The following is a 13,307-nucleotide window of genomic DNA, read 5'->3' as shown; positions in this document are numbered from 1 at the left end:
TTACTTTATATTTCTTGAATATATATTCAAGAGAGATAGTGTACATATGTGCATGTTTGTGTATCCTTGTTTTAATTTTATTCTAACAGCATGCATTCCATATATACACTTAATAAAGTACATTTTGCCATTTTGTTTAATATTTTAGTGCTCTAATTTACATGCAACTCCTTACATTTGAATAATTCAACTGCTATTTATTTTGAAGAATTTTAAAAATCAAAAATGTAATCAATCAACTAGATCTACTGTTATTTTATTTCCAGGGTAATATTTTTCTAAGAACCAATTTAGCTATGCAAATATACGTACACTTTATGTCCAGAAATTCCATTTAATTTTAATAAGTTAGTAGACAAAAATCATATATTGTTGAATTAAAAGGATTATGAATAAAAAATGAAATAGTGATCATCTCACTAGAGCAATTTTTATTATTCACTTACTTTGTTATGAATTAAAATGAGAAAGGGAGTGAAAAAATTGCATTGATCCAGTCAAATTACATACTCTAGGAGTAAAATCCTTATTACTAATTTGCTACAGAGACCAAACCACACTCTAAACATAAACAGAAAATGGCCCAAACAATTACACAACTGTTAATTCTAGTTAAATTTCATTCTAATTCTATAATATGGTTTTGGAACTTTGAGCTGCTCAAAAAAACAAAACAAAACAAAACACCATCATTTGGTATTTTAAAAAAATAGTATTTCCTGAGTACTCATAAAACAATCATTTACTCTAAAACCTCCAGGATATAATTCTCCTAACATTTGCAAAAGTTTAAGTGAAAATGTTTGCAAAATCCATGCCAGACTACGGAAAGCCTAGTGCAACTATGAATTTCAAAAAGGAAAAGCTGCTGGAAACAATTAGTGATCAGCAGACTGCAGGCCTGGGCTATGCAGACAATTCCCACTGTGGCGTCTATATGGGCCCACTCTTCCAAGGCTGGCAGGCTACAGCTTTTCTTATGTGGCACCTCAGTGAACTCACAATCCTGGGCCAGCACCAGAGATGCTAATTGCAAACAAAGCTCAGGCTCATTTTCCTACATAACAATAGTGGGTAAGTCATAAGAGAGAAACTTAGGGACTCCAGTATGTACCAGAGTTGTATGCGCTTTGAAGATTGAACCAAATCTGAGCAAGCCTGGGTTACATAAATGCGAATCTGGTGTTTTCTTTCTTCTCTTCTTTTTTTTCTTTAATATACTTTGTGTTGCAGGTTGGAAGCAGCTTTCTTTTCATATTATGTTTTCCAGTCTGAGCTTCGCTATATGGTTTATTTTGTGTTAAAATATTTTGTATTTAATAGTGTGATGATGCTGTTTTCTTTTTTTCACTTGTGGCTCTTTTAACAAGATTCTCCACGGTCAACATTAAGGTACAATATTACCATAATACTAAAATAGAATCTGTTATAAGGCACATAATTACACATAATGTGTAATGTGTATTGAGGGGATGTTTAGCGGCAAAGTGGGAGGAGGGTTATGTATGGATATTTTTAGCTGAAAGCTGTACAGCCAAACCAAGTTATTTTAAAATTACTTTAAAAACATTTTTTTGGTAGCTATAGTAAAAGTGAAATGGAAAAATTCATGCAATGATCCTTTATTAGAGAGAAAAACCCTCTTGAATAACCAAAAAAGTCACCATTCAATTATTTAACAAGTATTTATTGAGTCTTCTCCCAGGGTCAGGAATTGTTTTAGGGACAAGAGTTTCAAAGAAAAAAGAGAAAACTGTAGTAAGAAAGATTAACTACTTACTACATAGAATTACATATGGAAACTACTAAGAGGAATGCTTGGGGAACATTTAATTTCCTAGTAAATAGTTACCTGTTTAAAAAAAAAACCTTCAAATATTTTATCAATATGTTAACTATTATACCTCAATAAAGTTTATCATGTTATATAAAATATTTCATATTTTAATTGCATAGGCTTTTGAAAACATAATCTAATCTCCCTATAATTCATGAGTATCTTCACCTACTCATAAAGTATGTACATTTCAAGACTGTTTCTTGCAAGATGTATTTTTATTTTCAATGCTATTTTGAATCTGTACCAGGCTGAACGTGAACATTTCTAACAAGTTTAGAGGCATATCGTATCAACCTCACTTTCCAAATTAAGGTTTTCCGTCACACAGAGGTTGAAGGGCATCCCCAAGGCTACATGGCTGGTTTGTGTAATAAAACCCAATTCTCCTTTTCATCACATTATATCAGACCAGACTTGAAGCCATGGGTGTTGCTGGGAGATACAATGAAAAACAAAATCTCCTTCTCACCCAGAAAGACACTCCACAAAGGAAGAAGAGAAAGAAAACAGTTTTACTATCAAATAAGCATTAAACCAGAATTGCACTGCGTATCACAGACAATCCACTAAGAGGTGCAGAGACAGAGGGAAATCTCACCCTTTTATGTAACCAGGCAGGTAGGACCCACTACGTGCGTGTTCTCAAGGTGACACTAACCGGTCCTCAGGTGAGAGGACATGGCAGCACTGTCTGTCCCATGTGGTTCATCCTAAATTCACCTGGTAGTTGGGTGACCATCTGCGTTAGCTCATGGGCTTCATCCAAAGGAAAAATCAACTTCCTTAGGTCTTTACTACAGGTGGCCATTTTGCAACTTGGAGCAGGTGCCCCTGAAGGAGGCCTCTCGTCTCCCACAGAGCCTGGGAGACAGGGTACCATGTCCCTGATGGTGGCATTTCAACCTGGTGGCTCCCTTGTCCTTGAGAAGCCTATTCCTGGGTCTGAGGCTGGCAGACTTATTTAGACTTTAAAAAGATTTACACACCCTTCAAAAGACAGAGAAAGTAATTACAAGTTTTCTAAAGTAAATGCTCTACGGAAAGGGAGGGGGTGAATTAAGCTCATTTACTTTGTATTTCCCCTTAGGCATCCACTGTGCTTATCCCTGCTCCATCCCTCCTGTCCCTGAGCAGCTGTGACAGCCTGAGGCCGGGGAAGAGACCTAGGGGTCAGTGTACGTGTGGACATGCGTGCGTCCAGAGCCACCGTGGGTGATCCCATGTTTCCTAAAATGGTTTACTTCCCCATCTCAGCTCCGAGGACTTTTGCCTTCATCTCACATTTTGGAAAGACTGTTTCACCTTAGAAGGCGTCCCCGTCCTCATAAAACTGTTTTATCTGGGAGACAGTGCAGTGCCTTTGCCTCCTGTATCACCCCTATATTCCACTACCCAGCAGCGCTCCTGGGAAGCGGTAGCCACTTAAGGTACGAATTTAAGGGATACATAAAATAATAGTGTTATAAAACTAAGAGTGTGTGTGCGTGCTGTGCACTCTGACCTTTGACGGAATGAATGCTTTCACAGTCCCTGAGAACTGGTTTATACATTGATATGCCTGCTTCATAATTACCTATTTTATAATGAATATACACGTTACAACAGATGCTTCTTTGTGTATTTGTAATGCACGCATGGGTGACTCTTTTTCTGAGAAAACTGACTGCTTGTATCACGGAGCAGAGTCCACGTCTGCATGAGTCAACATGGCAAGAGCGGGGAGGTGCACGAACAACAAGTGCTGGTGGGAGTGGGTGCTCTGCAGGGGGACCTGGCATCCTGGTTCTGACCCGTATCAGGGAGGAGAGGAAAGGATACACACTTCTCAGAAATGATCCCACTTTGGAAATGACTCTGCCCCCAAACCCTACAAACACATAGATTTTCATATTTGGGGTTCTGTCATGTTTGGTTTCTTTCTTTCTTTTTTTTAATTCTTTTGGGTGTTGCCATAAAGGATTTATCTCTCCTGAGGAATATCAGGATGCTTCTACTGAAGGATAAGAAACCAGGTTGTTGAGACAACGTGCACAGTTAGACTTAATTCTGCCTCTTTGTTCTGCAAAAAATACAAATGTAATGAAAATTTGTTGTCCTTTGTTTTTCTAGAAGAAACAATTTTAAACCCATACTTAACTGCACTGTAGAACTCTTTCATTGTATGATCTTATAAGGTGAAGGTCATCTGATACCAAAATTGGGAAAGAATTTAGGAATATAATGTAGTCTCCCTCCCCTTCCCTCCTTCCTTCATGTGGGAAGAACAGAGGGTGAGAGGGCACTATGTGATTACACTTACTTTAACCTCTTAATTTCAACTGCAGTAGCACATTGAGGAGAAAGTGTGTTTTAACAGCCCCTGTGACTTTGTTGAATGGAGACGGGAATAGATTCTTAGGAACCACTAGGATACGACCCACATCTTTGTTATAACCCCAAGTTTAGGCCAAATTTTTCTATAATATAAAAATAACCAATATCTTAAAATTTCCCAGAAAATAAATTTGGGTCAGGTGCTTGGTTGTGAACACTCTCAGGCATCACTTGAAGAGCAGTAATAGGAAACTTTCACTTCTAGACCTTCTTAAATATGTATGTGTTATCCTCTTTTTCTTGGAAAGCTGTGTGTGATTACCTTTCATCATTAACTAATTTTCCTACAAACTATCTCATTTTCATGTCAGAGAAAGAAATGGGAAATATGTGAAGTAGACTATATAAAATACCTCAGAATACCTAATTAAAGTCATTTATTTCATTAATTTATATAATCTTTGGGTAAATGAAGGTCTGAGATCATTTCACTACTGAAGACAGAATGCACTGTTGTGCAGTGATCATCCAACTGTTTCATCATTTAGTGGGGCCTTTAACGCTGTCCCTCCCTTTTTCTGTTAAAAAATACACGAATAATCCCAGAACCAGAGAACACTCTCTCTATTTCCATGATGATTGTGGATAAGTAGCACATCACTCCTAGCAGGTGACTAGGGCAAGATATTTAAGCTTCATCAAGCTACAGCTGCCTGATATATAAACTGAGAAAACAGTGTATAAATCACAGATTTGTAGCACTGGTTAAAATGATATATACTATCAAGACAAGAGCTCAAAAAGTGATTGTATTTATATAAAATTGAAATACGTATACAGTACACATGTATATCTGCATGTGTATGTTCATATGTATATATACTCCTAAGATAATGCATAAAGAATCAATAACATATTATTGTAATTAATTCAAGAGCTAAATTTTTCACTTTGTTTATTGTAGACCTGAAAATACATTGTCCTTCAGCTGTATCACCTTTTAGGTAGTCTCAGTGACCTAAATCCTCATGCAATATTTCTGACAAATCTTCAGTGAAGGTAAGGGTGTGGTTGGCAGCCAGCTTTTTCTGGTAGTCTTTTCAGCTCTGCACGTGGGCTGCCAGTACCTTCCCAAGGACCCCAGCTAGGAGGAGAATAAACCAGCATCACATTTTATAGTCATGTGAGGCTGACACGGCAAAAGTGGAGAGCTGAGAAGCTCCTTTGTGGTCCTGAGGGGCCGGCAGGATGTAGTATGAGATGTGAAGGGTCTCCAAGGTACTGGCTCATTTTCCCCACAAGATATTTGAATTCTGACAATTGTGCAGGAGGCTAATGAGCTAGGCAAAACCTGCGCTCGGTGCCATAGCAAAAATGCTCAAAGGGTAAAGACCTGCTGTGAGAGGCACCTGGACTCCAGCCAGCCAGAGATCCGAGCCCGAGACACAGAGGACTTAACGTCCCTTCACTCAGCAAACATCCGGTAACTGAGAAGTTGACCTCAGGCAAGAAAAACAAAATAAAATAAACACCTAAACCAACCAACCAACAGCTGTTGGCTGAGAAAAACAAAAGCAAAACCCTCAAACCACAAAATAATCCCAACAGCAGTGATGTGACGCTCACGTGGGGCTGCTTACAGGTGGGAGACTTGAGTGGCATCAAGCACACGACTCTTCTCCCTCTCAAGACATTTACCAAATTCTGAAAACATGGGAAGTGAAAAAACTGAAGAGCGACACTTACAACTGGTAAGAGAAGGAATCACACCCACCTCAGTTTTGAGGTTACCAAGCTCTCATCTGGAAATTCTGGAGAGCTATGCCCTAGTATAAAGGGTGCACCAAAAGTAGACTGGATATTACCCAAACGGGAACACGCTACTAAGTTCAAATCACAAATGCATTGTGGTGATCAGTCCCATCCCATTTTTGATCCTTACAAAGGAATGGGGTAATCCTCTATAGTGGAAGCTAACATCATTTATAACCTCCGTTACCCTTAAACCAATGTCCAGCATATACAAAGAATTAATAGACATGCTAATTGTCAGGACAATATGACAGATGATAAGAAGAAATGCAAGTGACAAACCCACAGATAGCAGTACTCTAAAATTAATGTGATTAATTTTTTTAGAAAATAAAAGAGGGACACATATGAAATTAAAGGGTATTTTATCAGCTAATATCTCAGCAGACATAATGGAGGCCAGACAATTTAGAAGTATATGTTTATTTGAAGAATGAATGTAAATATCTACCAATTCAGAATTCTTCTCCAAATAAAAATATTCTTCCAAAAGGAAGAGAGGATTTAGTTTAAAAAACAGGATTTTTTTTTTTTGCCAGCAGACCTGCACTAGTAAAAGTATTAAAGCAAGTTCTTACAGAAAAGAGCGATCTACAAAATGCAAGAGAACTTAAATACACAAAAGGGTCATATATGTGGGACAAATATGAATTACTGACTGTGTAAAATAATAATTCCAATTTCTTGTGGAAATTGACATACGTATAAAACAAATATGCATAACAAAGACTATGTAAAAGTCAGAGAAGGAAAGACAACATTGATTTAAGGCTCTAAGGTACTGGCAAAGTGATAAAGTATGGATCAGACTGTAATATGCAAGTTTGAATGTTGTAATCATCGAAGGAATATTAGAGGACTGTGTAATTAATGAATACAGGAAAAATGGAAAAATAAAAAATGTAGTACATCTAAAAAATAAAGAAAATGAATAAAGCATAAAGTAGGTAGGAAAAAAAGAAAATGGATACAAAGATACCAGATTTAAATCAAGTTTGTCAGTAATTACATTAAATATAAGCTGTCTGAACAGCTTGAATAAAAGGCAAAGGTTGTCAGACTTTATAAGAAACATATCCCAATTACATGCTCATCAGAACTGGCATCTGAAGTATAATCACACAGGTTGAAAGTAATAGCATGAAAAAATACATACCATACAAACATTAAACAGAAATGATACAGAATCTATGACAATATCAGGCAAATTAGACTTTAAGACTTACTAGAAATAAAGAAGGCTATTTGCTAATTAAAATGGGGTCAGTCCAACAGAAAGATAGAATCCTAAAGCCATATACTTCCAATAATCCAGTTTCTAAATATCTGAAGCAAAAAATGAAAGAACTAAAACTAAGAAGAGCTAAAAACTGAAAGAACTAACAAGATTTACAATAAATCTGCAATCATGGTGGGACACTTTAACAAAGGTCTCTCAATTGCTGATAGAGGAAAACAAAAATTGGGAGAATACAAATCTGAATAACATGATTGTAATGTATGCAACATGGAAATCAACAAAACCAAACTCACATTCCTTTTTCATGTGCACATGGAACATGTACCAAAATTGACAATAGGCTTGTTCATAAAATGAGGCTCAACATATTTCGAAAAATGGAAATCATTCATAATATGTATTCTTTTCACAACTGGGTTAAGCTAGAATTCAATTACTAAAGAAATGACTAGAAAATCTCCAGTTACATGTAAATTAATTCAGACTCAAATAATGTGTTAAAGAAGGTATCACAGTGTTTTTTAAATTTCGAATATTTAGAACTAAATGATAATAAAAAGACAGCATATAAACATCGTGAAATGCAGCTGAAGGCTATTGTTTGAGAGAATGTGTAGCCACAAATGCAAATTTTAGAAAAGAAGAATGGCTGAAATAGCAATAATTTAAATTGCTGTCTCCAGCAGCTAGAAGACGGCCAGCAAATTAAATCTAAGGAAATTGGTAAGATGGAAATTATCAAGATAAAAGCAGAAATCAAAGAAATAGAAGGAAATATATACTAAATAACATCTACAAAGCCACCAGCTGGTACTTTGACAAGAATAGAATTGTGAGTAACTAACAAGAATGATCTAACAAGTGCAGAAGAGAGAGAAGACAAATTCCAAGTATGAGGAGTGATGGAAAGCAGTAGAACTGATCATGTCCTCCTCAGAAAGGTAATGAAAGGAGATTAGGCACAATTTTACACCAACAGAGTTGGCATTTTGGTATAATAAATACATTCTCAACAATGCGACCTGTCAAATCTGACAGAAAAAGTAAACAAATATCTAAATAATCCAATATATATTTTAAAAATTGAGTCCATAATTAAACCTTTGCAAAGTAAATTCCAGACACAGATTTCTTCACTGGTGAATTCTTTCATCTTTTAGGAAACAGAATACAGCAATCTTATACAAAGTCTTCCAAAGAACATAGAAAGAGAGAGGAGGCTATACAACTCTTCATAAAATCAGAATATTCTATACTGAAAACAGCAAAACCCTACCGAGAAAAATTAAAGATGATGTAAGTATATGGAGTAATACACAGTACTGTGGCTGGTAGGCTCAGTATTATAAAGATTTCCATTCCCCAAATTAACATATATATATGAAATCCCCATCAAAGTCCACCAAATAATATGCATATACATTGCTGTTTCTCTTTATGGTGTGTTTTAAAATATCTATCAGTAATTTCCTTAATATTCAATGCTTTTTGTGGTGTATTTTATTTTTCCTTTCACTTTTAGATGTATATTATATTTGGAACTTTGGAATCAATCTCTATATTTATATATGTGTGTATATATATATATATAATGTATATATTTATAAGTTAATAAAAAATAAAAATTAACTTAATAGAAAAATGAACACTCAAACAGACCCCTTACAACAAATGAAAAAGTGATATTAAAATGACTAAAGATGAAAATACACTGAAATTCATTTACCACCAGGAACATGAAAATTAAAGCCATAAATTTTTAGACACCCAATAGAACAACTAAATTTTTAAAAGATGCCAACTTCCAAGAGTTAGCAAGGATTTGAGCCACTAGAGAAGTCTCACAGACTACCTGTGGAGTGTACATCTATGTATCTGCTTTGGGTGACTGTCTGGCAAAACCCTATGGCACAGGGGTTCCACTCCTGGAAGAGAATTCTAGGAGGTGTTTACCAAATGACAGGTGCTGGGATGTCCAGCACTTCACTGTTTATAACATCCCCACATATATGCCACACAAGTGTCCTGTAACAAGGGAATGTGTGTATAAATCCACATATGAATCATGGAAGCAATTCACCAACATAGTGCTCTGGGGAAATGAGGTGAGGTGCACACACATTATGTAATTACAATCACTTAATGTGTCAGAAGAGGCAGCACGGATTTATGGGGTCAAGGTCAGGCCAGTGTTGTGGAGGAAGCGGACGGAGCCAGGTCAGGATCAGGACAGAAGCGCCATTCCTGGTGGAAGCCGAGGTTTTTATCTGATGGCATCCTAAGAACCCACGCTGACTCACCACTTACCTTGTCTCAGGAAGAAGGCACTGCAGTGGTGCTTTGTCCATAACTCTAGATCGCTCCGTTATTTGATTTCGCCAGCAATGTGAGAATCATTTAGCATGCAACTCTACTTACCGTTAGAGTCATTTTGCCGTTTTGTGTGAACTAATTTTATATCTTTTTTCCCCAGGTTACCAACCAAAAATTTCAAATGTGACTTTAAGTGGTTAAGCTTTAAGTAAATTCATGCAAGATAGAGCGTAGACAATGGAATATATCACTTGTTTCTTTTGTAGACTATATTCATAGATGTGCAAAATAATGATATATAATGATTCTCCCCAATTTTTGACAATTTTAATGAGTGGCAGCTCAATTTCTTCAGAAATCATTTGCATGTCAACTTAAACCCTGAGTTGATTTTTTAAAAAGTTTTTAAAATAAGCTTTTACCTGGTATATGGTAAGTAAAAAATACACGTGAGTTAAATTAGTGCATACATAAATAAACATATATTTGTTGAGTACTAACTAAATTATATCATTTCCCAACTATTGAATCAATTATTAAATTAATTACATCTAATTTCATTCCAAAAACGTGCGGCACAAATAAAACTAAGGAGAGGTAATCTGAGCAAAGCAGAAAATAAATGAAGAAAACATCGGAAAAGCCAAAGCAAGTTAGCATTACAATTCATTCTATCAGCTTTCACATTTACTAATAATGGTCTGTGGATTTGGCTTAGCACTTCCTAAGCTTCCTAATTACCGGCGGGGGTGGGGGGGGTGGGGAGGGGGACAGAAAGCATGCCTACCTAAGTAATTCACGGTGTCTTTACAACAAATCACATTTGTGACTGTGTAAGATTCAATTTATCTCTTTAACTGAAACTAAAAGCCAACAAACCAATCATTTCCATTTTGCTATCTCATTTAAAAAAATGGCTTTTAAAATATCTCTATATTATCCTCAATCACACCCCCATATGAGGTACAATAAAATGTTCCATTGTATTTTTTTAAGTTTTTTTTTGATGTGGACTGTTTTTAAAGTATTTATTGAATTTGTTACAATATTGCTTATGTTTTGGTTTTTTGGCAGTGAGATCTTAGCTCCCTGACCTGGGATCGAACCTGCACCCCAGCATTGGAAGGCAAAGTCTTAACCACTGGACGACCAAGGAAGTCCCTCATTGCGGTATTTTTAACTGCTCATCAGTTTAAATTTTTGAAATGTCAAAGCACAGCTAATTTTAGATGAGACTCAACTATCATGGTCCAAATAGGCGGCTTTGGGGTTACCTGGCATAATTAAAGATAAAGTCTAGAAGATACAAGGGAAGTAAGTGGGGGAGGTCAAGAGCAGTTAAGATTTGGAATCAGAAAGTCGGTATCCACGCACTAGTGCCAGGCAAAGTTTGTTTATCTAACAACCAGTTTACTCCTCTGTAAAATGGGAATAAAAATAATACTTTCCTCATGGTTTTGGTACTAGTTTTGAATCAGATAACAAAATATAAAGGACTTAGCTCAGCAAACTTCAAGTGCTAACTTTTACTATTATGTGGCACATGGAGAGAACTCACTAAATGGAAGCTATGTTTTTATGTGCTCTGCTTCCCAAAGGATGTTTTAAACCCATTCACGAATAAAGGCAGAAGATTTTGTAGCAAATAGCGTTTTTCATTTTTATAATCTATAGACTGACATGGAATTTGATATTCTGTTACTCTGTGAAACATCTGCATAGGCAAATGATATTAATTTGTAAATTATTCACTTAAAATTTTCATTAAAGCAAATAAAAACAGTTGAGGTTTAGATTGAGGAGTTCTGCTGGGGCAAATGGGTTTTGGGAATTTGCACTGTGACATCCAAGTCTCATTAAATTACTTCTTAATAAACACCCAATACATTTGATTGTATGAGCACCTTCTGGAGGAAGGCATCCCTTATTCTCCCCACATTTGGGATTCACAGATAAACAATAAAGGCTTGAAAAGGATGGATTCTAAGCACTCACTGAAGGGGATGGTACCCGAGGACCGATCTTCAGAGGGGAGTGTGCACAGCAGCGAGACTTCGTACCATCATCACTAATGCTTTACAATTGTCATTGATTTTTTTTTCAGCTAATGAGTACAAATCAAGTACCAGACAGGTATTGAAGATACTTCTAAAAGGATGGTTGTAAGGGACAAGTAAAACGATAATTGAGCCATAGGCTGGGAATAATCACTTGTTGAGATATTCCGGGGGGGAATGGAGTCAACCCCTCACTACAGTTTGGCCCTGTTTGTCCACCCCTGGCCCTGCAGAGCCTGCAGGAAGAAGACCAAACTCCTCTCCCTCACACGTGGAGCCCTCAGGCACATGCCGGACCGTGACTTGCATTTACAAATTGGCACCTTCAAACTCAATTGGCAACAGTCACATTTTATCAAATTCACTGTCATACTTCAAACACACTGCACTTTTTACGCATTGACAATTAGGTGCAGTATGCTCACCCTTCTCCTGAAAATAACCTTTTTTCCCTGTGTAGCTAACGGAATTCAACATTTACGAAGTCTTAGTTTGACTGTCACATCTCCCTGATTAAGGCAACATTAGCATTTTTCTTTGCCTGTTTCCATGCCACCTTATGATGATTCTCTTAGAACACTCATCTTGTGCGCAATAAATACATGAAGTGATATAGTGTTTTTCTAAAACAAATAGATAAGTGGATTAAATATTTGATCTCAAACGCAAAGCTTGAGTTCTATGATTAATAAGGCAAAACAGTTGAGGAAAAATGCATTCTTGATACATTTTCTCTATGTATAATCCTGTGACCAAAGTTACTTTCTTCATCTATTTTAGAATTTCCTGTTTTTGTAAATCTCTTTTCTGTGTTTCTTAGGTTCTGGAACACTATAGAAACACATTTCCCCCACAACTCAGAAAGTTATTAGACTGAGGAGAGCGACTGTAAATCATTTCATAATTGCTGTCAGTGTTGACTGTAATATCACTGACTGAAAAACTTTAAAACTCGTTCGTGTTTCAAGCTTGCTAGAAATAAATACCCGGCTATGTGTGACAAGGTTAAGTAACTATTTCACAAAATGTTTTTCTCTAAAGGACTAGGCTAAGAAAAACATCTCCAAAAAGCAGAGGAAACTGACTACAACTTCATATACAACAAAGCACCTTCCTGACTTTTCCTTGAATTTCAGGCATTGGAGTGAGACTTAGCATTCTGAGTTCTAAGTGCAAATCGCAATCCACTCACCGGCTTGACAAAATGAAACAGGGGAATTCTTGTCACAGTCGGGTGCCTGCTGTTCTCTCAGTATCATTTCTATTCACAAATCGATGTGTTTGGGGCTTAAGTCTCCCATCCAGTTACATGCCAGGCATGGATTTGGGAGTTCGCTCCACCTCTGGGGCTCAGTTCACCATCTGAAGAAGACAAAGGAAGACACAATAAGAGAGTGTGATGGTGATTCTATTTCTTCAGATGGTCTTTTCATCCTTAAAAGCTGGACAAACTAATGATAGGAGCAATTTATTAAGTAAGTTTTAAAATTGAGTTTCAAAATAGCGCACAGGGGCTCCCCTGGTGGCGCAGTGGTTGAGAGTCCGCCTGCCGATGCAGGCGACACGGGTTCGTGCCCCGGTCCGGGAAGATCCCACATGCCACGGAGCGGCTGGGCCCGTGAGCCATGGCTGCTGAGCCTGCGCATCCGAAGCCTGTGCTCTGCAACGGGAGAGGCCACAGCAGTGAGAGGCCCGCGTACCGCAAAAAAAAAAAAAAGTAGCGCACAACTCA

The 13,307-nt window shown here is 37.0% G+C and overlaps 1 long non-coding RNA gene across 1 annotated transcript in view; it reads right to left on the bottom strand.

Moving 5' to 3' along the window:
• LOC149744424 (uncharacterized) overlaps window positions 1-13,093 on the bottom strand; it is a 103,078-nt gene extending 89,985 nt beyond the window's left edge. The window contains exon 1 of the long non-coding RNA XR_016391071.1: window positions 12,768-13,093. This is a non-coding gene — a long non-coding RNA (uncharacterized LOC149744424). The remainder of the gene's footprint in view (window positions 1-12,767) is intronic.
• Between the last annotated feature and the right edge of the window lie 214 nt (window positions 13,094-13,307).

Source organism: Delphinapterus leucas, chromosome 21, assembly GCF_059928025.1.
Source record: "Delphinapterus leucas isolate spDelLeu-1000000601 "Yukka" chromosome 21, BTC_Dleu_Yukka2, whole genome shotgun sequence".
Lineage (NCBI taxonomy): Eukaryota > Metazoa > Chordata > Mammalia > Artiodactyla > Monodontidae > Delphinapterus > Delphinapterus leucas.
This window is presented reverse-complemented; position numbering and strand designations above follow the sequence as displayed.